This window comes from Halictus rubicundus, chromosome 3, assembly GCF_050948215.1.
Source record: "Halictus rubicundus isolate RS-2024b chromosome 3, iyHalRubi1_principal, whole genome shotgun sequence".
In the NCBI taxonomy this organism is placed as follows: domain Eukaryota; kingdom Metazoa; phylum Arthropoda; class Insecta; order Hymenoptera; family Halictidae; genus Halictus; species Halictus rubicundus.
In genome coordinates this window covers 5,193,163-5,218,198 of record NC_135151.1, presented here as the reverse complement: position 1 = coordinate 5,218,198, position 25,036 = coordinate 5,193,163, and the positions used below count along the sequence as shown (strand labels likewise).

General features: G+C 38.3%; 1 protein-coding gene across 1 annotated transcript in view; it reads left to right on the top strand.

Moving 5' to 3' along the window:
* The window catches only part of LOC143352479 (uncharacterized), a 113,165-nt gene that overhangs the window by 70,213 nt on the left and 17,916 nt on the right, over positions 1-25,036 (top strand). The gene's annotated exons all lie outside the window — the stretch shown is intronic.

Here is a 25,036-nt window from a genome sequence, read left to right as displayed (position 1 = left end):
AGATATAACAGTTTGAAGTTTCGAGTTGTAGGTACTTGAAGCGCTCGGAAATAGCGTTATGGAATTATACGCGCTTGAGTCCTTTGCTTATTCGTGAAGAAATAAAATGTACTTTAAATGAAATGTTCAAAATGTCCACCACGGGCTTGTAAACATTTATTTACTCGAAACATCAAAGTTGTTCTAACATTTTTTAACATTTCGGGAGTCACTGAAGCGCAAGCGTCACGTATTCTTTGTTTCATATCCTCTTTTGTCGTCGGTGGTTCAAACATAACTTTGTCCTTTACATATCCCCATAAGAAAAAATCTAATGGTGTTAGATCGGGGGATCGAGGAGGCCATTGACGAGGTCCCCCACGACCTATCCATTTGTTCCCAAATTTTTCGTTCAAAAATTGCCTGGTGATGATTGCAAAATGTGGAGGAGCGCCGTCTTGTTGGAACCACATTTCTCTTCTAACTTGCAGTGGCACATCTTCCAAAAGCGCAGGCAAATGATTTTTTAAGAAATCACAATAACTTGCAGGTGTTACAGTTTCTTGAAAAAAATAAGGTCCAATCACAAAATCTCCTATTAGGCCACACCAAACATTTAAAGACCATCGATGTTGAAAGGGAACAAATCGCATCCAATTTGGGTTTTCCACGGCCCAATAATGCAGATTATGTCTCTTTACATGCCCTGAATTCATAAAAGTGGCCTCATCGGAAAAAAGTATTTTGCACAAAAAGTCGTTTTCCACAACACCCTGCAGCCACTCACAAAATCTTACGCGGTGATCGTAATCTGCTATCGACAGCTCTTGTGATAAAACCATGTGATATGGATGATACTTTTGCCGTTTCAAAATTCGTTGAATTGATGGACGACTAATATGTGATGTTTGTGCAAGTGTACGTTGACTAATATGAGGATTTAATGTAATTGCAGCAAGAATACTGGCACTATAATTTTCATTAGTGACAGCTTTAGGTTTATTGCGAGTTTTTTTACACAATTCACCGTGCTCGCGAAGCCGCTTTTCTAAATTATGAAATGTTGCATGACATTTTTTGATCCCATAAAGTTCAAGAAACATCACTGCTGCACGCCGATAATTTTTTTGGCATTCACCTAACGTTAATAACATATTCACTTCTGTGTCAAAAGTAGCCATAATCACAATGTTACTGCTTGAAGAACAGCTCTAAACTGAAAATGTTTTCATAGATAAGTGAGTCAAACTCAAGAATTGTAAATATTATTGTTTGTGTTTCTTCATGAATAAGCAAACGACTCAAGCGCGTATAATTCCATAACGCTATTTCCGAGCGCTTCAAGTACCTACAACTCGAAACTTCAAACTGTTATATCTCATCATGGAAGTATCTGACAAAAAAATATTTCAAACAAAATTGACTTGTTTTTTCCGGTAGAATCTAAATATGTAACATTTTATAGGGGGTTCCATTTAAATTTACAAAGGTACCTCCCCTCCCCCGTTAAAGGGGAAGGGAGGCCACTTCACGTTTATGTAGTCAGAAAGGCCCTTCAGTTCCATGCAATTTAAGACTAAGAACTTCAAAATCGATGGCATAGTTTTCGAGATATTGAGCTGTTCAGAGTTATGTGGGCCACCCTGTATATTTTCGACACGAAGAAACGCGTATACCAATCGAAATGAATATTTTTAGTTGATCTTTGTCACTGAGGATCTTTTGCAAGATGTAAGTGACTGAACTCAGACTTGAACAGAAAACAGACAATTCAACAAAAATTAGAAGCCAAGCGGTAAAGTAATTCGTTCCGGAGCTAATCGTGTAGACTCGTTAGCTTCTTTGTCCTCGGCGACTTAAACCAGTTCTTGCGAGGCTACTATCTTTATGAATGGATTAATCTTAGAAAGTCTAGCTAGTCTACTCGAGCAGATCAATTGGGACACAATTGGTTATTGATGTTTGTAGCGTCAAGATTGATATTGAAGAACCGCTTTACTAAAAAGTTACTAAATACAGTACAGTCTTGATCTAAGCCGAACGGAGCTACACGATCTTGCTCAGTTCGTCTATCCCCTCCACTGGAGGTATACCGAGCAGTGTAAAGTGTAAACATGACGCGTAAACCGATACCATAGTCGGGTATATCGGTGTGAACCACTACTAACCCAATTACAAAACTTCTTTATTTTTCATTATCTTTGTATGGGACTTTCGCCAACTTATTCGAGGCATTTTTCTGATTGAAATGACACCGAACACGATATAATTCGAACTGTATGTAGTGGTTCAATTGACGGTATGTAGTGCAACAATGCCCTACCAACCTCTCATTGCAAGTACCAGACCTTATTGCGGATTTTAAAATAGTGCAAAATAGTACCATGATTAAAAGAATTTGAGAACGTCAATATATTTAATTTATGAAGGTTATTTACTTCTATTTTTTATAAAGATCCGGAGTTTACTCGTCACCGACAGCACGCAATAGATTGCCAACCTTTACACATCTTACCCGAGTCTCTTACTAATCTGAGCTTTCGTGACCTAGATGAAAGAATTTTTGCAAATACCTCCCATTGGCTCTATACTGTAGCAGACACGTTACTTTAGCATACCGGTCACGTGTACACGTCTCTCATACATTTAAAATACTACTTTTCTGCGAAAGAAAGCCGTCTTTGGAAAATTGTTATCCTGACGAGCCGGTTCGTCTTCTAGTTCATCTCCATCGTCCGTGCACTGCCAACCGCAAGAAACAAAATGTGAATGGTCTTCAACTAACCATGACAATAACGTCAAGCAAGAAATCGTTTACCTGCATTGCCACGTTCGCCGTCTGAAACGGTACAACTTTTCACCCGCACAGTTTCTTTCGCCTAAAATTCCGCGCCGGGGACATTTAGTCATTTCCTTTCTCCTAATTAGCTAAGCAAAAAGCTAGTTCCGAAAAAAAACAAACAAACCAAACGATTTCCATCGGTTCCACAGCCGGTCCCGTTTAAAACGGAACGAGCTCCGCCACGGTCGTGCGACACGGTTGATATTTCCACTCTACGGTTCAACAATTGAGAAATCTCGGCCGCGTGTAATGTTAGTCAACGGAATCGCAAAAAAAAAAAAAGCTGGAGCGCGCGCGCGGTAGAACGAGTCTCATTTAGCCAGAAGTGTAACAGCCGCTCTGGCTGACGCACGGCCGTCCAGTTAAGTTGGCCTGGTAGCCGTGCAGAGGCGAGCACTTTACAGGTGGTTTACATCGCGTTTAAAACGCCGGTGTACTCGGTCAGATTTATTGACGCGAGAGAACGGTCCCTGGCACCGTGCCCCGTGCCACAGTTTTACCGGCTTCGCCTTGTATATCGCGCAGAGAGATGCCCGCGTGATAAAACAATATGCAGCATACCGTTAAGCTCGAGATTCACCGCGGCTCGAAACTTGCACGTTACGATTACAACCACGCGAAAACATTGATATTTCCCGCCGCTGCGAGCGCTCTGATTAACCCTAGACACTCCTCGAAACCACCGCACCGGCTCGGAAATGTCGAGAAAGCAATTGACACCGTAACGTCCCGATGTCAATTGTAGGCCAATTTACGTGCCCGTCCGTGCCCGTCCGTGCCCGTCCGGGCCGATCCGTGCAGTACCAGTGCGAACGGTTCCATTTAAAACGCATGTTTCAATATTTTGTCGTGCCGGTGCACAATTTAGGGACATGAGGTTATTACATATTGACATGAGGTTTGAACTAAAAAATATTATAAAATAATCTCTCTCGAATAATACATGTTAGAATATATTTTTTGTTTAATTTGTTAGTTAGTTATTTTTATGAATTTTTATGTAGTTGTTGAATCAGTTGCTTTCCTTATTAAAACCATTGTATAATAATTCGAAATTCAAATCTTATAGTTTGCTTATATATAATGTAATTATGTTATTAGGATTTTTGATAAAATAAACAGGTATATAACTTATTGAGTAAGGTATCTACAAATATATATTGCGTGCAGAAGTAATATTAATATTTTATTTAAATGATAAAATAAGAAGTATACAAAATAAGAAGTCCCATTTTAATCAGAAAAATGTCACAAACAGGTCGGTCAAAATTTCATAAAGAAATAATGAAAAACAATGTTGCCCCGAAACAATCACAGCATGTAGCAGACATCAAATACGATAATGCGATAATCTCTTAAACAAAGTCGTGATGAATGATTCAATTAATTAAACTGTAGACACCACACACCCATGGAATAGTATAGTCACACCCCAAAGGCCAAAGTGAATACTAACAAGGATCAATGTTGAAATGATCTGAATTGTCTGATTGATTAATGACAAGGTACAGACTACGCACATCCCTTTGATCAACCGATTCAATGTATGGAATCAGAGCTAACATATTAGGTGCATATTCCACTTGAACTGTTTTGTCTACATTACGGTCTAATTATTTAACCTACTTAATAGCCTCTAGCGTGGTCTTAGCACGAAAATTATCTGGCAAGATTGATTCGGTGAAACACGGAAAAATGGTGGAAATATTATTTCGAAATTCACTCATACAAAAAAAGTGAAAGACAATAACTGAATTTCAAACCCATACTTTCCTTTTTGTTGCAGTACATACATTTTAAATATTTCAGTTGTCTCCTTTTTGCGTAAAAATAAAACGCAAGTAGTAAACACCCATTACACAGATTTACAAAGAGAACAGAATTCATTATAATGAATGAGGTAGGTAATCTTGAAAAACATTTTTAGTTGCGCCTTGATTGAAGTCTTCTTTTATATCAGCACGTAAAATAAAATTATTTCGATTAATATTAAAAGCAATTTTTATAATTGTGTGACCTATTTGGAACGCATTCGATAAAATCACTCGAACCTGCATTTTTACATCTTCACTTCGACAGTGTCAAGTGGACATCACGAAATTATAAAAGCAAAAGCCATTTGCAATAACCAATGCAGTGAAATGCACGCATTACAATGACATAATACACGAACACGTTAAAATTGAAATAACAATTTACTTAAAAATAGGCAGCAGAGGTTAAAGCGACGAAAACTGCAATTATCTTTGGGAGAACTTAATAAATTATCATCCGCCCGGATAAATATATTTGGACATTCTACCGAAAATTTTTTAATAATGTTACAATCAGACAACTGTCTAACTTTTTGAAAACGAGAAACGGATTCGCTGGTTTCGCGGTGTAAACAGCAGTATTATCACGCCGGAATATAACATTGCAATTACTTCTGTAAATTCTGGCAGAACGCTTGTTTAAAATTTATAGAAGACTGACCCTTTTAATAAGCAGCGAATTGTACAATTTCTTTTACCACCGGGCGTAATTAGACAAAGGGGCGAGTACGTTGCGACATTTAACGTCGCGATAATAAATAGTTACGGATGCAGCGTTAAGTAACAATTTAGAAGTTTCGTAACGCAAACGAGTGCATTCGCTACGTCAGACGCCTCGTTCTGAATTACAAGTGACGGAGAAAAACTTGTGAATACGCCCTAAAGGGTCGTGTCGCCTGTAATTTCCGAAGGCTCGCCACCCTTTCAAAAGTTCTTGCGCCTGCGGCGTACAGACGTGCTCGTGTTATCGCTAACGAACCTCCCAGCAGAGAGTTTAAAAAGTTGATTCGCGAACTGGTCCCGGAGGAAATTTGTCTTCGGCTCAAAAACCGACGCGGCTCTACTTCCGGTGGCCAATTGTTATAACGACGGGCTGTATCAAGTCCTCTGCTACTCGATTGCATCGCCATCCTCGCAGAATGTAAATTTTCAAAGAGAAATTCGAGCGAGCAGGAAAATCTTAACCCTTGCATGATAAATTTCTAACAACACTCAAATTCCTCACCTATCCTAGTTTCCTCTTGCGCGTTCTTTATTTCTTGTTGTATAAACTTGAAAGTGGACCAAAAATTCCATTCATAGTCGTTGCGAACACAAATAATGCGGCACAGGGTTACACGGCTTCATTAAGATCAACATTACAACAAATCAATTACTTTTGATACTGTACTGTTACCACTTTATGTTATCAAAAAATAGACCGTATACCTAGCTTCGATATGTCGGTATCTTCCTTAATCAATAACGAATTTAACCTGCATATAAAAAATCTTTAAACATTTCATGTTTAATATATTGGAATAGCTCAAGAAAACAATAGAAATTCAGCCGACTCGAATGCGTCCTAAAAATCATAACAATAAACTAAATTGGAGCTACAATCCCTGCTGTTTATTATCGACTTTGACAGAGAAATATCGACAGGAATCGATCGATCAATTCCTGTTACACTTCCCGTGATTGAATTCCACGGGGAAGCTTGTTGGCATTGCAGTAGATATTACTTAATACGCTTCTATAGAATTCCCCGAAGATGACATCTAGAGGCATTAGCACGTAATATTGTTCTGCTGTTTGCGAAGACAAAGCTTCATTTTATCTCGCCGCTTCGAGTTGGAGATTTTAATGGGCTCGCGAGGTATCGTCACATCGATACAAATCGCAATTTGTTTCTGTCCATTTTCACGAACCGCGTAATTTCTACATCCTAACAGGAAAAAATTGAATTTGAAAAAGTGAATTGAATAATTTTAATAAATTGGAAAGAAATGTATCGGCATTCTGCAGTTCTAATTCTCGTCATAAATGCATGAAATGTACAATGTAATTATTACCCGCGTAAATTGAATATTCCAGTTTTCATTACCAGAAATGCCAATGAAAACATCGAAAATAATTATTTTTTCGACCCAATAATTTCGTCCCGCCAGATCGTTAAAATATCGCGCTGCGCGCCACCGAAGTCGACGCTTCCGGATAAATAACGGTCGTTAAATATGTAAATCGATGTTAATAACAATTAAGGAGTACCGTTTATCACGGCGCGTTCTAATCCGTTATCAGTCGCATTCTGTTTCGAGAGCTGGCGAATGAATACTCCTAGGTTTATCCATTAGGATTTCGAGGCTCAAGTTCCCACTTTAAATTAACCCGGGGATTAAACGTAAAGTAGCTCCCTTAATTTGATTCCAATCCTCCCACTGTCTTGGCTATTAAGCCGTGGTATCTTCCATTTCTCAATACAATAGACTTATATCTTCCAGCGAAAAGTTTTGCCTGGGTCGCGCAAGCTCGAACGGTTCGAAGATTATTTTCTGTGGTACAAACAATCATTGTAACTAATGCTTTTGCCATTACATGGAAAATCTTACACACCGAGGTTTTACTGAAACGTTGAAACACTATTTATCTGGGTTTCAAAATCAATTTTCCCACTGACATACTGAACGTTTTTCGATTGTATGCGCATATTCGTATTCTGTTTTCATCCTGCTCGATACAATGTCATTTATTCACTGCCAATCGATTAGATATATACTTCACATTCATTCACTCACGCATTCAAGCCATACTTTCGTTTCTTCATTCTTCTCGCGTTGCATTCATACTTTTATTCGTGTCGCACCTGTGCATATACCATTTCTTGTATAACAACCTATATATATATTCATTTGAAAACTTTCCGGTCGAATATCTCGAAAAGTATGAAAGATATTAAAAAAGTGTCAAACACGTGTCCAAGGATTTCGAGGGGGAAAGAGGGGGGCAGTATAAGTTTTCTATTTGGGAGGCGTTTTCAAGGTCACTTGAAGGTCAACTTTGTTTTCCAAATGGAAACCTATATTTTTAATTATGGAATCTTATTGTACGTAAAAAGACCAGCAATTTTCGTAGGATACTTTTTTTTTATTTTCGCACTAGTCTCGGAGATATTTAAAAAGAAATAGAGCGAGTCATACTTATACCGCGAGAAAGTGAGTAAGTTTCTTTATAACTATAACAAATTTTCAAAATGTTCTCCGTTGTTTTCTAAACAATAATACAGAAGATTCTCAAACTCTGAACGAACATTTTTGAAGGTACCTGTTGGAATAGCTCTACATTCCTGTACAATTCTGCGAAGCAAATCGTTGACGCTTTCTGGTGGTGTTTTATAGACAACAGACTTGAAGTGTCCCCACAAAAAGAAGAAGAGAAATGTGAATATGCGAGCCGCATATTATGTTACTTTGTTCTCGATCAAATAATTCGCAAAGTGAATTATTATCGTTTCGTTTCATCCGATGTTTTGCCGTTCTGTCAATTCGACACACGAGGGACACATTAAGTTGCGAAAATGACGGATGAGGGTTAGAAAACACGTCGTGTCCGATACTTGGAGAACCGTTCTTGCGGGATGCGTGCGCCGCGGAGCCAGATACCCGATCGAAATTTTCTCATTGTGCCCGTATTCGTATCTGTGCCAATCGCGAAACCGTAAAGCCGGGCTCGTACGTTTCCCAAGTACTTGTTCTACGGCAAACCGAGAATTCTTGTGAAACTTCTATCAGGGTTTGCGAAGTGAGCCAAATAACTTTCTCCCGGCGACGACGTCCTGCACAACGACGACGCCGTCGACCCGTCACACGGACGTGGCAGGTACGACTGTGTGTTATGTGTGACTTATAGCCGGGGCCCTTTCCGAGCAAGTGAACAACCAAGAGTCAAACTCCCCGGCACGACATTCGTGAAGAATGTTAAGCCGAGGAATCTATCCGTAAAGAAAGTCTGATCGTAAGAAAGTCGAGCCACGATCCAATAACACTACCGTACCCCTCTCCCCCCACCCCACCCCTCTCTATAACCATGCCTTTTGTTCGATTACAGAGATCGCGATGGGATCGCCGCGATGCTTTTAAAGCGACGCGACGCTCACCCGCGCAATCTCGAATGCCGTGAGTGATGATAAGGCGCTTTTAAGTATACGGAAAAGCGCCGATGGCACAGAGCTATTGTTTTACCAAAGGGGTTAGCAGCGCGGAGGAGCTAAATATTGATTTAAACGGTGACACTGCGATACCGGCTTCAAATCGTTCCGAGATTCGCCGAGAACAGGAAATCCGATCGCATCGACGGCTTCGTGTTTATGAAAAATAGAACACCCGGCTGCCGAACGCAATTAGCTAATTATAATCTGACCACCGGCGAATTCGCGATTATCCACGTTGTATGTGTACCGCACGGCCGGCCCTATTTACGCCCTTGCGGTGAACACGCCACTGTCAATAGGATTTTCAGCAATAATCCAACACTTTCGCGTCGGGCAGGTGGCGAAAATTCAGTTTGCGTAATTGAACCGAGCCAATTGTTCCTGGGGTCAAGCGATCGATACACTGTCTGCCGGTCGAACCGCGTCTCCTCGGCTCGAAAAATTCCTGTGGCAAGAAGAAATCAGTTACTTGAATTGTCCCTTGGCGATATTGACGGAGAAACTACCGTGCGCTATACGCGATTAATATTAGCTAATCACAATGATCACGTTCATTCTTTCCTGCAAGTTTTGTGTTAACCCATTAACGCCCAAGAATTTTTTTTAAATAAAATGAATAAAACACACATAACTGTACTTAGATATTTATTAGAAGTAAATCCGTATATGGCAGTAATAGAAAAAAAATAACAGGAAGTGATATATATATATATATATATATATATATATATATATATATATATATATATATACAGGGTGTCCCACGTAACAGTTTTCACGATTTTTTAAGTACTTGCGATAATCTGACAAAAATATGTTCAACAAAAGTTGATCAGTTTTCGATTGGCTATATATTGCAATAAAAAGAAGTTCGAAAAACATTTTTTTTATAGTATTGTCAAGGTCACCTTCATTTTTTTAAATGGCACTTTGTATTTTTGACTTAACAGTATTATAGCCCGTGTCAAGACGAATTCAACGACCTAGTATACCATGACATTGGAATGACCTTGATGGCGAAGAAATGAAAATTTCAAAAAAACACGACAATCTGCTTGAATGGGCGATAATAATAATAATAATGGGTGTTTATTATTAAGACTCGAAATTGCATTCAATTCAGAAACCTTGACTAAATGAATGCAAACGATTTCGTAAAAAAGTCACATCAAATGTTCGAATTGAACAAATATAATCTTGTTATCCTGTACTCAAGCGAGTACAATGGGCGCTAACGGGTTAATACGTGCTTCAATATATTAGGTGCGCAAATGAGTTGTACATTTAAAATCCATTTTGGAAGTTGACCGATGGGTGGAAATCGGAATCTAGAAATAGATTTTTCTAGTATCTGCGACATAGTTAAATTGTATTTTATCGTACACATACAACTGAATTCAATGCGGTTCAGGAATCCTGTATGGATTTTCAAGATAGGGGCAGCTTGTGCATCTTCCGGGTTCATCCATTTTAACATTGAAACTAGGTGGTCCAGGTGTACAGGGAATTCATCTGGACAAGATATGCTGTTTCACCGATGAAATGCAACAAGCTTCCTGAATTACCGCTCTGTATTGCATTTTCTACCATTTCCGATGGTATTAGTTCGTAGCACAAAGCACGCGAAGCTTTCATTATGCAGCGAAGTGCTGTATCTGCCTAGATAGCTGTAACTATGTAGTTACATTTGCTACTTCATTGTTTACACGACTTCATTCCAAAGTTCTTGTTGTTTCTTAATCTTTCATCTGTCGGAACCTTACGAATAAGCTCTTAGATCACTACGATATACTATGTATTAGTTATGGCTGTAATGCTATTGTGATGAAATATATAGTGATCGTGATTTCTTTCACAGCTGCAGTGATTAGAGCTGCCGATCATTAATAATTCTTTGGAAGAAAAATAAGTTTGCATTCGTTGTTTCATTTACCTTAGCAGTAACAATTGATAGCACACATTAACGTGAAATAAATTCATAGCGTTCAAAATACGATTCTGCCTCAAAGATGATACGATATTGTGAAGCAGCGGGTTAAAATGTCCTTAATTATTAAATTTGTAGAAGATCATTCTAGTCCACGAAATAGTAAATCAAGTTCCTGTATACTGCGCGTGGGGGTAAAATATGGCAGGGGATAATCTTGGCTCTTGTATCCAACATGCAAATGCTTAACTAACCCGTGAATTAATGTGTTACATCTTGAGTTTACGACACGTCAATCCCTAATGAGTTTAAAACTAGGACACCAGAAACGCATGCCAGCTAAAATATGCAACAACTAGATTGTAAATCTTTATGCGTTCGTGGCGTATGAAAATCTTCAGAAACTCGTATACTGTGAAAGTAACTGAACATCGCTTTACTTTATCTTTCGTTTATTATCCCATGATTACGGAAATCGATATACTAACTGCAATCTGTATCATAAAAGTAAAAGTTCTGCAGTCTGGCAATAATAAACTTATTTCTAGATCCCTAACGAGGCTTGAAACGTGAGAAAAGAATTTTAATCGCAACTGAACTGAAAGAACACTATTCTTTATTCTTTCTTTTTTTCTTGAAATTTTATTCTGGATTTCCATATATTTGCACTATCCGATTTTCTGAGTCATGGATATACGATATTTCTACTGTTGTCATAGATATATGAATGATAAACAATAAGAAAACATTGGCAATTACAAACCTATGGATATTATGTTGAGAATAAAAGTACTTTGAATCTACAAGGAAACCAGATTGATACGGGTAATAGGATTTCAATGTACAAATAAATGGCAAAACGCTCGGTCACTCGATCGAGGCGGTTTCATAACGCGAATGAAACCGGTGTAGTACAAGTATAATCTGCGAAAACATATTGGACTCAGTCTAGACCACGGTAGTAAAACAAGAGTCCTTCTTAGTCATACTAGTAGAATCGTGGTAAAAAGTATAACGAGGGAAACCTGATTTAAGTTCAGCCATATATTTGTCGCGAATAATGACTTTGTGGTCACGTTATGAAATTTAATTGAAGCCACACGAGCAACTACAAATCAGTTGTAATGCCTCTACGCGCAATATCTACCGAGAATATAGTAACGAGTACAATTTCATAAATTACTGAAGAAAACATACGAAAAACTAGTAATTATAGATACACCCAACACTTATTCTACAACGGTGCTAACATTGTTCTCAAGTAGAAAACTGTCTACCGTCGCTGAATACTTGTAACAAGCTGCCTATAAATAACATAATATAAATAACATAACAATTGTTATTTCAATGTAACTTAAGAAGATGCAATTACATTTTAAAAGATATACTTCTCCTGGCTAGCGATTATATTTAAAGTCCTATGTATATAATGTTTTATACTGTTATACATTTTAACGGGTGCTTGGTGAAATGGTTCTCAAGTAGAAAACTGTCTACCGTCGCTGAATACTTGTAACAAGCTGCTTATAAATAACAGAAATTGTTATTTCAATGTAACTTAAGAAGATGCAATTACATTTTAAAAGATATACTTCTCCTGGCTAGCGATTATATTTAAAGTCCTATGTATATAATGTTTTATACTGTTATACATTTTAATGGATGCTTGGTGAAATGGTTCTCAAGTAGAAAACTGTCTACCGTCGCTGAATACTTGTAACAAGCTGCTTATAAATAACAGAAATTGTTATTTCAATGTAACTTAAGAACATGCAATTACATTTTAAAAGATATACTTCTCCTGGCTAGCGATTATATTTAAAGTTCTATGTATATAATGTTTTATACTGTTATACATTTTAATGGGTGGTTGGTGAAATGGTTCTCAAGTAGAAAACTGTCTACCGTCGCAGAATACTTGTAACAAGCTGCTTATAAATAACAGAAATTGTTATTTCAATGTAACTTAAGAAGATGCAATTACATTTTAACAGATATACTTCTCCTGGCTAGCGATTATATTTAAAGTCCTATGTATATAATGTTTTATACTGTAATGCATATTAATGGGTGCTTGGTGAAATGGTTAAAACCGGCTAGTGAATAAATGGGCTGTAAATAAACTTGGTAAAAATCGCAAGGCGAGAGGAGGCGACTCGGTGGATCAGATAAAAGCTCAGATTCAATCAGTCGCCAGTTAAGGGGCGGCGAACGCTCGCTGTAGGGGGTAGCTCAGGCTTTGCACATGTATTATTCCAAACCACCTGAAAGCTTTTCGTTGTACAAAAGTGTGCAAAAATCTCGGAAGCTTCCGTGCAAATCGTAAGTCATTGGCCCGGCCGCAGGCTCATCGATCGCCTCAGCGAGGCGCGGGACGTTTACTCAGTTTCGCTCTTGCGAGGAATTAAAGAGCCGAGGAAATCCTATTATCGGCCGCTTAAAGAATCGCGCTTGTCTCAAAGGAGCCTCGGGCGGCCTGTCCGCGATGAGTAATTGAAATTCGTACTTTCGACTGCGATCGTGCTTCCTTGACCGTGGTTAATGCATCCCGAGGTCGGCGCCCAGCGCCGTTCTTTCCCCCGGACGCATAAAAGCCAGTCTTTTCTCAAAAGAAATTAAACAACCCGCACGTATCTTTTCGCCGGCCGGTAACCGAGCACAAGCGATCGTGTTCCACGAATGCTGATTAATTCCTCTTTAGCCCCGTGGACCAATGGAAATTCCCGGCTGGAAATGGAGCAGCAATGAAAGGAACAAAAATTTTAAAAAACCGCTGCGCTCGGAACCGAGCGAGTGTGAAGTACGAATGCAAAGAAGAAATTTCTATGAGAATACTACGGTTTTCGATAATACAAAAAAGTGGATCGGCTAAATGCAATACAATTTGCATCATATTTACCTGTTCGGGTAATTCGGTTGAACCGATATCTGAATTCTCTGTTATTATATATCTGGATCGATCCATATACCGCACGATTTATTACCCAAATCTGTAAATATTTAACACCAAACCTACCACGACCGTACAGTGTCGCGATTGGCCATTCTAGGTGGAAAAAAATCATAGATCGTTTCACGCTTCTTCAAACCGACTGAAATTTTGTGTTAGGTCATGAAATAAGATTCAACACATGTAGAAGCTTTAAAAATAATATTTGTATTGAAGAATATTATGTAAATTATAGAGACAAGTATAAAAATAAATAAAAAATAAAATATTAAATAAGAATAACAATAATATCTAAATATAACAATATAAGAACAATTCTTCGCTAATGTCGCTGTCGCTATCAACTAAGTTACTTATGGGATTAGACGGAAGTTCTTGTTAAAAGTAGATCCATTACACCTTTCGATAGCGAATTTGTATTTTTTTGCGGTATCACCCTATAATAATTTATGATGGGATCAGAAGTAATTAAGAGCATTGCTATTAAGCCGTAGTTTGCAGATACACGCGAATTCTTCCATGTGTGGCCAATCCTAAACCTTCTTATGTCTTTGTTGCGAGCTTCTTGAGCTTCTTCAGACATCATGCCAATTGGCAGTAGGCATGATTTCCTTATTTCTACACTATGAAATAATAATTTGTGCACTGTAACGGGCATATAAAATCAAGGATATAAATATAAATATAAATATTTTGTTTCGCGAACAAATCTCTCGAGAAAAAAATCGTTCAAGATGTTCCTTATTAATGGCTGCTATTTTCGAAGTTTTTGTAAAGTTTTCGAAGAAACGTCTAGCCGTGTTACCATCATTTGTGGAGCCACTTTCTCCTGCTTTCCTAGAATGCCCATTCGGTCCATCGTACGGTGTTGCCAAGATTTTAAAAAATTGTGACAGGCAGGTTAGCAGATATTTGCAGCTGATTTTTGTCAGAATCCCTTTCTCATAGTTTGAAATTAATGCAATAAAAATGTCAAGATGGAATCTTTTGAGACTTTCTAGTTCTGCTCTATTAAAGTCAACTAACCGGAATAGAAAATTGCTACTTAAAAAATCTCTAAAAATTATTGTAAAGGACTTTATTAACGAACTTTGTGAACATTGATGCAAATATTTACTTATGTTAACATAGAATATCGTGCATAGAAGCTTAAAGATTCATATCTACTGCTATGACATAATTTTCTTTAGAACAAATATAAACGTACGATTTCGCCGTATTACGGTTCGGAGTTTTCACGTATTGATTTCGATACTTATATCGCTATTAACCCTTAGCACTCGAATGATGAGTGTGAGGCACCACTAAAAATTGCTGTATCATTATTCAAAAATTTGTTTACATTATTAAATTCGTTTGCATTTAATAAATTACTAAACATTTCGGTCTTGCACGAGTAAACGGCACCATATTCGTATGTATAACATGAAAAAAATATATAGAACGGAAATATTCTAGGTCGGAAGAAATGTTTCGTTTTGGAGTTAAAATAGCTTCGAGTGCAATTGGTTAAATGAATTATTATGGGTATAATTAGGATCAGTAAACATTCCGGAAGAAGAATATATGAATGTTATATCCACCAAACTGACTTTTTTCCACCTAAAATGGTCATTCGCGACACTGTGCGCTGTAGCGATCGCGGAAGCGCCTGTACAATTGGAGGAAAATTAAATTCTTCGACACGCTTTCGGTCGCGAATGCATAAAACATTAGCCGCCGCTGCGCTGCCGCGAATTGTCTTACCTATCTCAAAATAGTTTCGCGGGAATCGGATCTCCTTGTTTCCCGACGCGAGCCGAATCCGCGTTCCGATTTGCGGAGAACACGCTGATACGTACCGGCAACTCCGACCGATCAAATAAACCCGGGGGGCAATACTCGGAAGTAGCTCTGCTCGATAGTACGAAATGAAGTATAACTCTGTAATCGGGAGAAGTCGACGCGAGTTCAATCTGCGGAAGCAATTAGTAGAAAGCGGTTCCCATTTGCCACGCTTACGCCGCGTAAGAGTGTGTGCCGATAGGTACATAATGACGGGCTCCCATTGATAGCGGTATTGATCGCGAGGTCGTTCGATATAGAACGGCCGAGATCGATCAATCCTGCAGCCTGCCGTGTTATAAATTTCATGAAGCCCGGCGATGACCGCAAGCGAGAACCGGTTTTAATAAAAATTTCGCGGACCGTGTAAAACGAGGAAGCGGGACAGACATCTTTTACTTTTAATAGAATTTCGAGCGTCGTTCATTCCGAAAGTTTCACGGCGGCACTCTTCGCGAGTTAGATGATAAATAGCACAACGGGACAGCGTGCCTCAAAGCGCAGTTATAATTACGCTTCGAAAAATTTTAAAGACTTCCTCCTCATTCTTTTCATCAAGACCCTCTTCGGCGTGAACCTCTTCCCTGTTAAATTATAGTTCGCGCCTCTGTTACAGAGCCTGCACATTAACCGCGTATGATAAGCGATTCGCATTGCGAAAACTGTGCTCGGAGCGTGGTGGCACTCAGCGACCGCCGCATTATCGCGTAAATCTTTTAATTAGTGATTCGGATACACGCGGACCGGTTGCATTTCCGCCGAATATTAATCCATTCACAAATTAACCTATACGTGGCTGCTAACAGCGCGGTCGACATTTGCGAATCGCTGGATTTACACACGAACACCGCAAACAATATCGTTGTATCAATGGAACTCCAAGAGAAGAAATTTTGTTTTCTTTCTTTATGTAGGTATAAGAAATGATCCTAATAAAAATGAATAATAATTGTAATATTTATGTAAGTAATTCAGAGCTGAAACGATGGTTCCTCTCATAGATGCTTTCGTAGTAAACGTTCCAAATAAATTGTTTTCGAGGAATTTTCATTATACAGATTCTAAAATACCTCATATAAATTCCACGGGAACAGATACCTTCCCAAATGAAGTATATAGGTTAGTATTTTTTTTTATATATATAAAAAGAAGATTGCCGTTAATAAGATTAACAATAAGAGTGCCGTTCCGAAATCCGTCCGCTGCAACCGCGCTCTGATTGGTCCGTGTCTTTCGTGAATAACTACTTAACAAAGCCGCGGAGAACATTTTCGCGTAGGAAAAAGTTGCTTCGAATGATCCGAGGAATCGTCCCTTTCAAGGTAGTGGAACATTTTTGGGACACCCTGTATAACAATGTGCTCGAGATCCGTATCCCGCAGAACTCGCAGTATCAACGGATTAAAATTACTCGACATAAACTTCCTGTTAATAATTATCGATCCTCGCGGACAGTGTCTCGAGATATCAGCGGGGGCCGTGCCGCAGCTGTATCTGGTCCTCCAGAAATCGGCTCGATCGGACATTACGCGTCCGTTAACATGAACCACGCGATGCAGGCTTAATATATGATTTACGTCCCCGCTAAACCTCAAGCTCGTAGATCCTGAATACATAGACAAGAGGTAGAACCGGATGAAGGAGAACCGATGTTCGCTCGTCAACGCAGTCTGACATACATTATGAAAACTATTACCGTAGAAATTCCATAGCCGGTGAAAACAATTTGCGGCAGAAATATAATCAATGGACCCCGGCTCTTTATGCAAAATACAAATTTTCTAAGAAGCTAAATTTTCTTAATTTTCTTTCTTCCAAGAAGCAAGAGCCTGCTTAAGAATTTTTTTCTTTCTCCAACAATTTTAATAGCTTTAGTTATTTTAACGCTAAACCTACCACGGTAAAAATGACCGGTTTTCTATTTCACTTTCAATTTCTAAATTTTCTTTCTTCCAAAGCAAGAGCCTGCTTAAGAATTTCTTTCTTTCTCCAACAATTTTAGTAGCTTCAGTTATTTTAACGCTAAACCTACCACGGTAAAAATGACCGGTTTTCTATTTCACTTTCAATTTCTAAATTTTCTTTCTTCCAAAGCAAGAGCCTGCTTAAGAATTTCTTTCTTTCTCCAACAATTTCAGTAGCTTTAGTTATTTTAACGCTAAACCTACCGCGGTCAAAATGACCGGTTTTCTATTTCACTTTCAATTTCTAAATTTTCTTTCTTCCAAAGCAAGAGCCTGCTTAAGAATTTCTTTCTTTCTCCAACAATTTTAGTAGCTTTAGTTATTTTAACGCTAAACCTACCGCGGTCAAAATGACCGGTTTTCTATTTCACTTTCAATTTCTAAATTTTCTTTCTTCCAAAGCAAGAGCCTGCTTAAGAATTTTTTTCTTTCTCCAACAATTTCAGTAGCTTTAGTTATTTTAACGCTAAACCTACCGCGGTCAAAATGACCGGTTTTCTATTTCACTTTCAATTTCTAAATTTTCTTTCTTCCAAAGCAAGAGCCTGCTTAAGAATTTCTTTCTTTCTCCAACAATTTTAGTAGCTTTAGTTATTTTAACGCTAAACCTACCGCGGTCAAAATGACCGGTTTTCTATTTCACTTTCAATTTCTAAATTTTCTTTCTTCCAAAGCAAGAGCCTGCTTAAGAATTTTTTTCTTTCTCCAACAATTTTAGTAGCTTTAGTTATTTTAACGCTAAACCTACCACGGTCGAAATGACCGGTTTTCTATTTCACTTTCAATTTCTAAATTTTCTTTCTTCCAAAGCAAGAGCCTGCTTAAGAATTTTTTTCTTTCTCCAACAATTTTAGTAGCTTCAGTTATTTTAACGCTAAAGCTACCACGGTAAAAATGACCGGTTTTCTATTTCACTTTCAATTTCTAAATTTTCTTTCTTCCAAAGCAAGAGCCTGCTTAAGAATTTCTTTCTTTCTCCAACAATTTTAGTAGCTTCAGTTATTTTAACGCTAAACCTACCGCGGTCAAAATGACCGGTTTTCTATTTCACTTTCAATTTCTAAATTTTCTTTCTTCCAAAGCAAGAGCCTGCTTAAGAATTTCTTTCTTTCTCCAACAATTTTAGTAGCTTTAGTTATTTTAACGCTAAACCTACCGCGGTCAAAATGACCGGTTTTCTATTTCACTTTCAATTTCTAAATTTTCTTTCTTCCAAAGCAAGAGCCTGCTTAAGAATTTTTTTCTTTCTCCAACAATTTTAGTAGCTTTAGTTATTTTAACGCTAAAGCTACCACGGTAAAAATGACCGGTTTTCTATTTCACTTTCAATTTCTAAATTTTCTTTCTTCCAAAGCAAGAGCCTGCTTAAGAATTTTTTTCTTTCTCCAACAATTTTAGTAGCTTCAGTTATTTTAACGCTAAAGCTACCACGGTAAAAATGACCGGTTTTCTATTTCACTTTCAATTTCTAAATTTTCTTTCTTCCAAAGCAAGAGCCTGCTTAAGAATTTCTTTCTTTCTCCAACAATTTTAGTAGCTTTAGTTATTTTAACGCTAAACCTACCGCGGTCAAAATGACCGGTTTTCTATTTCACTTTCAATTTCTAAATTTTCTTTCTTCCAAAGCAAGAGCCTGCTTAAGAATTTTTTTCTTTCTCCAACAATTTTAGTAGCTTTAGTTATTTTAACGCTAAACCTACCACGGTCGAAATGACCGGTTTTCTATTTCACTTTCAATTTCTAAATTTTCTTTCTTCCAAAGCAAGAGCCTGCTTAAGAATTTTTTTCTTTCTCCAACAATTTTAGTAGCTTCAGTTATTTTAACGCTAAACCTACCACGGTAAAAATGACCGGTTTTCTATTTCACTTTCAATTTCTAAATTTTCTTTCTTCCAAAGCAAGAGCCTGCTTAAGAATTTCTTTCTTTCTCCAACAATTTTAGTAGCTTCAGTTATTTTAACGCTAAAGCTACCACGGTAAAAATGACCGGTTTTCTATTTCACTTTCAATTTCTAAATTTTCTTTCTTCCAAAGCAAGAGCCTGCTTAAGAATTTTTTTCTTTCTCCAACAATTTTAGTAGCTTCAGTTATTTTAACGCTAAACCTACCACGGTAAAAATGACCGGTTTTGTAGTTCACTTTCAATTTCTAAATTTTCTTTCTTCCAAAGCAAGAGCCTGCTTAAGAATTTCTTTCTTTCTCCAACAATTTTAGTAGCTTCAGTTATTTTAACGCTAAAGCTACCACGGTAAAAATGACCGGTTTTCTATTTCACTTTCAATTTCTAAATTTTCTTTCTTCCAAAGCAAGAGCCTGCTTAAGAATTTTTTTCTTTCTCCAACAATTTTAGTAGCTTTAGTTATTTTAACGCTAAACCTACCACGGTAAAAATGACCGGTTCTGTAGTTCACTTTCAATTTCTAAATTTTCTTTCTTCCAAAGCAAGAGCCTGCTTAAGAATTTCTTTCTTTCTCCAACAATTTTAGTAGCTTCAGTTATTTTAACGCTAAACCTACCACGGTAAAAATGACCGGTTTTCTAGTTCACTTTCAATTTCTAAATTTTCTTTCTTCCAAAGCAAGAGCCTGCTTAAGAATTTTTTTCTTTCTCCAACAATTTTAGTAGCTTTAGTTATTTTAACGCTAAACCTACCACGGCCAAAATGACCGGTTTTCTATTTGTCAATTATTGAAATTATCTAATATTATTGAATTATCTAACGTTTTCATAGGAAATTACTGAATTGACTTCTTCGTAAAAAATCGTACAAAAAACTGAATCCAATCTTCTCCCTCCTATAAGACGTTTCACTTTTACATGTTCTGTGCTTGGTAGGATTAGTGTTAATTTTTCCAATGTTTGTACAGGTTTGTCGTAAACGCGCGAAACCCAATAATCAGAACATAATATTTGTCGCGTGTACATACGCAAATACATTTACGTGTATCACGTGACGTAATGGAGCTGTAAAGTCACACGTAACATAGAAAAAGAAATATATCGATGGAAGTTGATCCCGACGGAAGAGCGAAGAACAGAAGAGAAAGGATCGAAGACCGAGAGCAAAGAAATTGTTTATATCTGGTAGTAATAACTGTTCCACCGCAGTTATGTAAAGAAACCTGTTCGCAGTGCGCCGATTTTACAGTAAGCTTCCGCTGGTAGTCTCATTAACCGCGATAAGGAAGGAGGAAGCATAGAAAGGGAGAATGATACGCGATCGAATGTGCGATTCCCATTCCGAAACCGTCGTCCTTTGCGTTCCTTTCGCTTCGGTGCCGTCAACTCCTTTTTATCTGTTTTGACGCCTTTCGCTGAGCGATTTCTGGCGGGGAAATAAAAATCACGGCAATTACTACGCGAAACTAAATGGGCGCAGCAAACAACCGCGACCGTGCAAGAGAGGAGGAAAAGAACAACGCAATGACTTTCGAACACTCTCACTCATGGTTGCGTTCGTTTGACATCACGTTTGAGTCCTGTCGAACAACGTGAAACGTGAGACAGCAGTGGACAGAGGCTACATCGAATTTTTATTATTCTTTTACCGTAACACTCGGTATTCGGTGAAGTCACTTCGTAGAAATTGTGTAGAAAATATTTTTTATATCACCACTGAAAGAAATATTTCGATAGCTACCTTCAGATGAGACAGCCTGCATAGTTTGGATCAGTTCTGTATAGCCACTGCTCGCAGTACCTCCTCAAGTGCATTCTGAAGGCTACGTTTCAAAGAAACCTTGACCCTAGAACCTCAGTAGCGCTATAATAGCTGAACCCACATTCATTGGAGGTCTGTCAGACGCAGAACCCCTATTTTCCTAACAATGTTCCATTGTAGTTGCACGAGTTCTGTCACACGAATATTCTTACCTGTCGTTGACCAGCCGAAAGCTTTGTCTCAAAGGACCCTTGACCCCGCTAATGTCAAAATAACTGACCCCGCAAGCATCGACGACCCATCAGACGGCGGTCCCCTATTTTTACAACTAAACAGCTAGCTTGTATAATCTATTATAATGGATCAGTATCGCTAATACCGGCATCGTCTCGTCGATCAAATGCTTCGGTGCAAGGAAATGATAATCCTAGAACGCGTCATGTCCAAATGAACCGAATCTCCGTGAACTGTCGACCTTTCAGACTAAACGATTCCTCGGTCTGATTCTAGATTAGCTGTGCTCCGTAATCTTCGTTAATACTGTGCGATTATCATTCCTCCTTAACGTAATTTCATTTTCGCACGAAATAGAGATATGTAATGTTTTTCGTTACCTATTATGAGATCAGAAGAGGATGGAGAGGATCATTTGGAACGGAGATGTTCCTTTGCCGCGGGCAAAACACAACTCTCGGCTTGAATCTTCTTCGTCAAAGTCAGATTACGTTTGCGCTCGTTCCAACGATTATTTCTGCTGTCGTGGTGCGGAATTGCTGAATTGCGCCGCGCCGGTCGGAGCCGCAACGATGGTAGATTACACACCACGTATCTTGCGATCTATACTACGCTCGAATCGATCAAAATTATGCGAGCGACGTCGATGTTTATTGAAGTGGACCGGAACGGATACGTTAACGCGAATAAAGCTACGTAAGAGCGTTGCGGAACGCGCGAAAAACCCTGCGAAAAAAGAATGAAAGTTGATCCTAATGGTGGAACGGTCCACGTTTGTTGGGGTCATTTTAGGGACGCCGTCCAGTTGGAGAGAACATTTGCACGGCGAATCGATTCACGTAAATGAGCACTTTCACCTCGCGAAAGATTTGAAACAGACAATGTACATTTCGCAACCAGAACGGACCCGTGCGCGACAAGTAATCTTCCTGCAGCGTAAAATAATAATCTGACGCGTCGAGTGTCTCAAAGCAGTGAACATTAACATGTATACCTACAGGGTGTCCCAGGTTGAAAGTGCCAAACTTTGTCAGTACGTGTATGGAGAATTAATTATTCATTCACTGAGACGTATCAAAATATAAATGAATTTCGCACGGTAATAAATTCCGTTTCGAAACTGTCTTGTATTGCTGAAGACGGTGGCCATTTTGAAATGGAGTATTAGTTGCGTCTACGAATTTTGTGATAAAATTAGTACCGGTAGTAATAAGTAGTATTTAACAAAAATTAATATTAAATTAATCTCGCTGCAAATAATAAACACAGACCTCATAAAAGTTTTATTCGGATTGAGAATTCGGATCTCATCGGTTCGGATAATGGAGGTACTACTGAAGTATGATACAAATTGTGTCGTGTTTGGTCTCATTTTAACCAGAAAAATGTCACGAATACATTGGCAAAAGTTTATGTCAATAAATTTATACTACCTCGTCGATACTTCTCATCTCGTAGCATGCAACAATTCTCGGCAATCGATCTTCTGAATAAATTTTTCAACAATTACAGTGGCGACCTCTTTTACGTACAGGGTGTTCATTTGAAAATTTTCCAGCCGAATATCTCGAAAAGTATGAAAGATATTAAAAAAGTGTAAAACACGTGTCCAAGGATTTCGAGGGCGAAAGAGGGGGGGCAGTATAAGTTTTCTATTTGGGAAGCGTTTTCAAAGTCATTTGAAGGTCAACTTTGTTTTTCCAAATGGAAACCTATATTTTTTATTATGGGATCTTATTTCACTAATTTCGCAGATATTTAAAGAAACGTAGAGCGAGGCATATTATTGTGTAAAAATTCTTTGACGCAAAGTTGTTCAGTTGTACTAGCACGTACCGTTTGAAAACAAAATAGTCCTCTATTGATCTCTTGTTTATGTTGTCTGTCTTTCAATATAAGATTGTACTATTTAGTCAAGTGTGAATCATCGTAATAAGAGCTACTATATCGTAGTACAATTAATTGTATAAAATGGTGTATTCTTTAGAAGAACGAGTCGAAATAATTTTTATTTATGGAGCTGATGAGTGTGCTCGTCGAACTGCTGCTACGTTTAATGCGTGACATCCTGATACACATACTTCTCATACGTACGTGTTACAATTAGTTAAGCAAACAGGATCGGTGACAAATTTAAAAAGAAACCAGCCAAAATTCATAAAAGAAGCGGATCAAATCGAAATTATAGGACAGTTTACTGCGAATCCTACTAGTTCAATTCGACAAGTTTCAATGGTAACTGGTGTATCATCCTTATCAAATGCAGTTGCATCAAAAATTATTGGAAGATGACTTTGATAGGCAGATTGAGTTTTGTGAGGAATTAACAAATATGATCAACGTCACTCCTAATCTAATTAAAAACATTTGTTTTAGTGACGAATGCATTTGAATGGCCGAAAAAAATAAATGTTTGGACATGCATTTTTGGAAATGTTATTATAGGTCCTCTGTTTTTCCAAGAGAATTTGTATGGCAATCTGTATTTCAATTTACTGGACGACATCATTGACCCACTTATAACAGAAAGTCTTGAAAACCAAACAGATGAAAACGGCAATTTTTTGTTAAACGAAGAACTTCTGTACTTCCAACATGATGGTGCTGTTAAACAACAGATACCTTAAAAAATGTTCGTTAAGAATTTGAGAATCGTGTGTATTACAGTTTAGAAAACAACGGAGAACATTTTAAAAATTTGTTATAGTTATAAAGCTATTTCTCTTTAAATATCTCCGAAACTAGTGCGCAGTTAAAAAAAAGTATCCGAAACGAAAATTGCTGGTCTTTTTACGTACAATAAGATCCCATAATAAAAAATATATGTTTCCATTTGGAAAGCAAAGTTGACCTTCAAATGACCTTGAAAACGCCACAAAAAAGGTCTTTCCCCTTCGAAATCCTTGGACACGTGTTTTACACTTCTTTAATATCTTTCATACTTTTCGAGGTGTTCGGCTGGAAAGTTTTCAAACGATCACCCTGTACAATGAGACGTAGCACTGTACAAATTTATTGTGCATACAACGTGCAACGCATTTCGAGGGACAGTCTTTTTAAAGGCGACCCGAAATAACACGGCGCGACGCAGGCTCTGAGCACAGATGCCGAAGAGAAGTTGCCTGACCTTTACCCTGTTTCCGCAACACGCGAGGCATAACCTCGTGCTCGCGTTGGACTGCAGTTTCTCTGTTCACGTAAGACAGTTTCTGGTTAACCGTGCATCGAGAAATCGGTCCTCGGCGCGCAGGCAAGAAGCGCGCGGTTAACGGGCCGTGATACTAAATCGCGTCGTTTAAACCGCGCCGGATGTTGCTTGCGACGACGGCATCGGTAAAATGACGAGAAAACCGCCCACGTGTTTATCCCGCATTCCGCGTCCCGGATCGTCCAAAGGCTCGTCGAAGAAAGTAAAAGCGACCGTTCTCCGGGACGAAAGCGCATACACCGGAGAAACCTAATCCCGCCTGGACATGAAAATTTCATGCAACAAACGGTTCTCACCGCGATAATTCACAACTGTTGTTCCGACGCTCTCCGTGGCCCGCGACTGTACGATTTCGTAATTCACTCGTAATTAGCGAAACAATCTGCACGCATCCGTAGCTAATTAATAATGCTCGACGATTCGACAACGACTCTGTTTACCGGT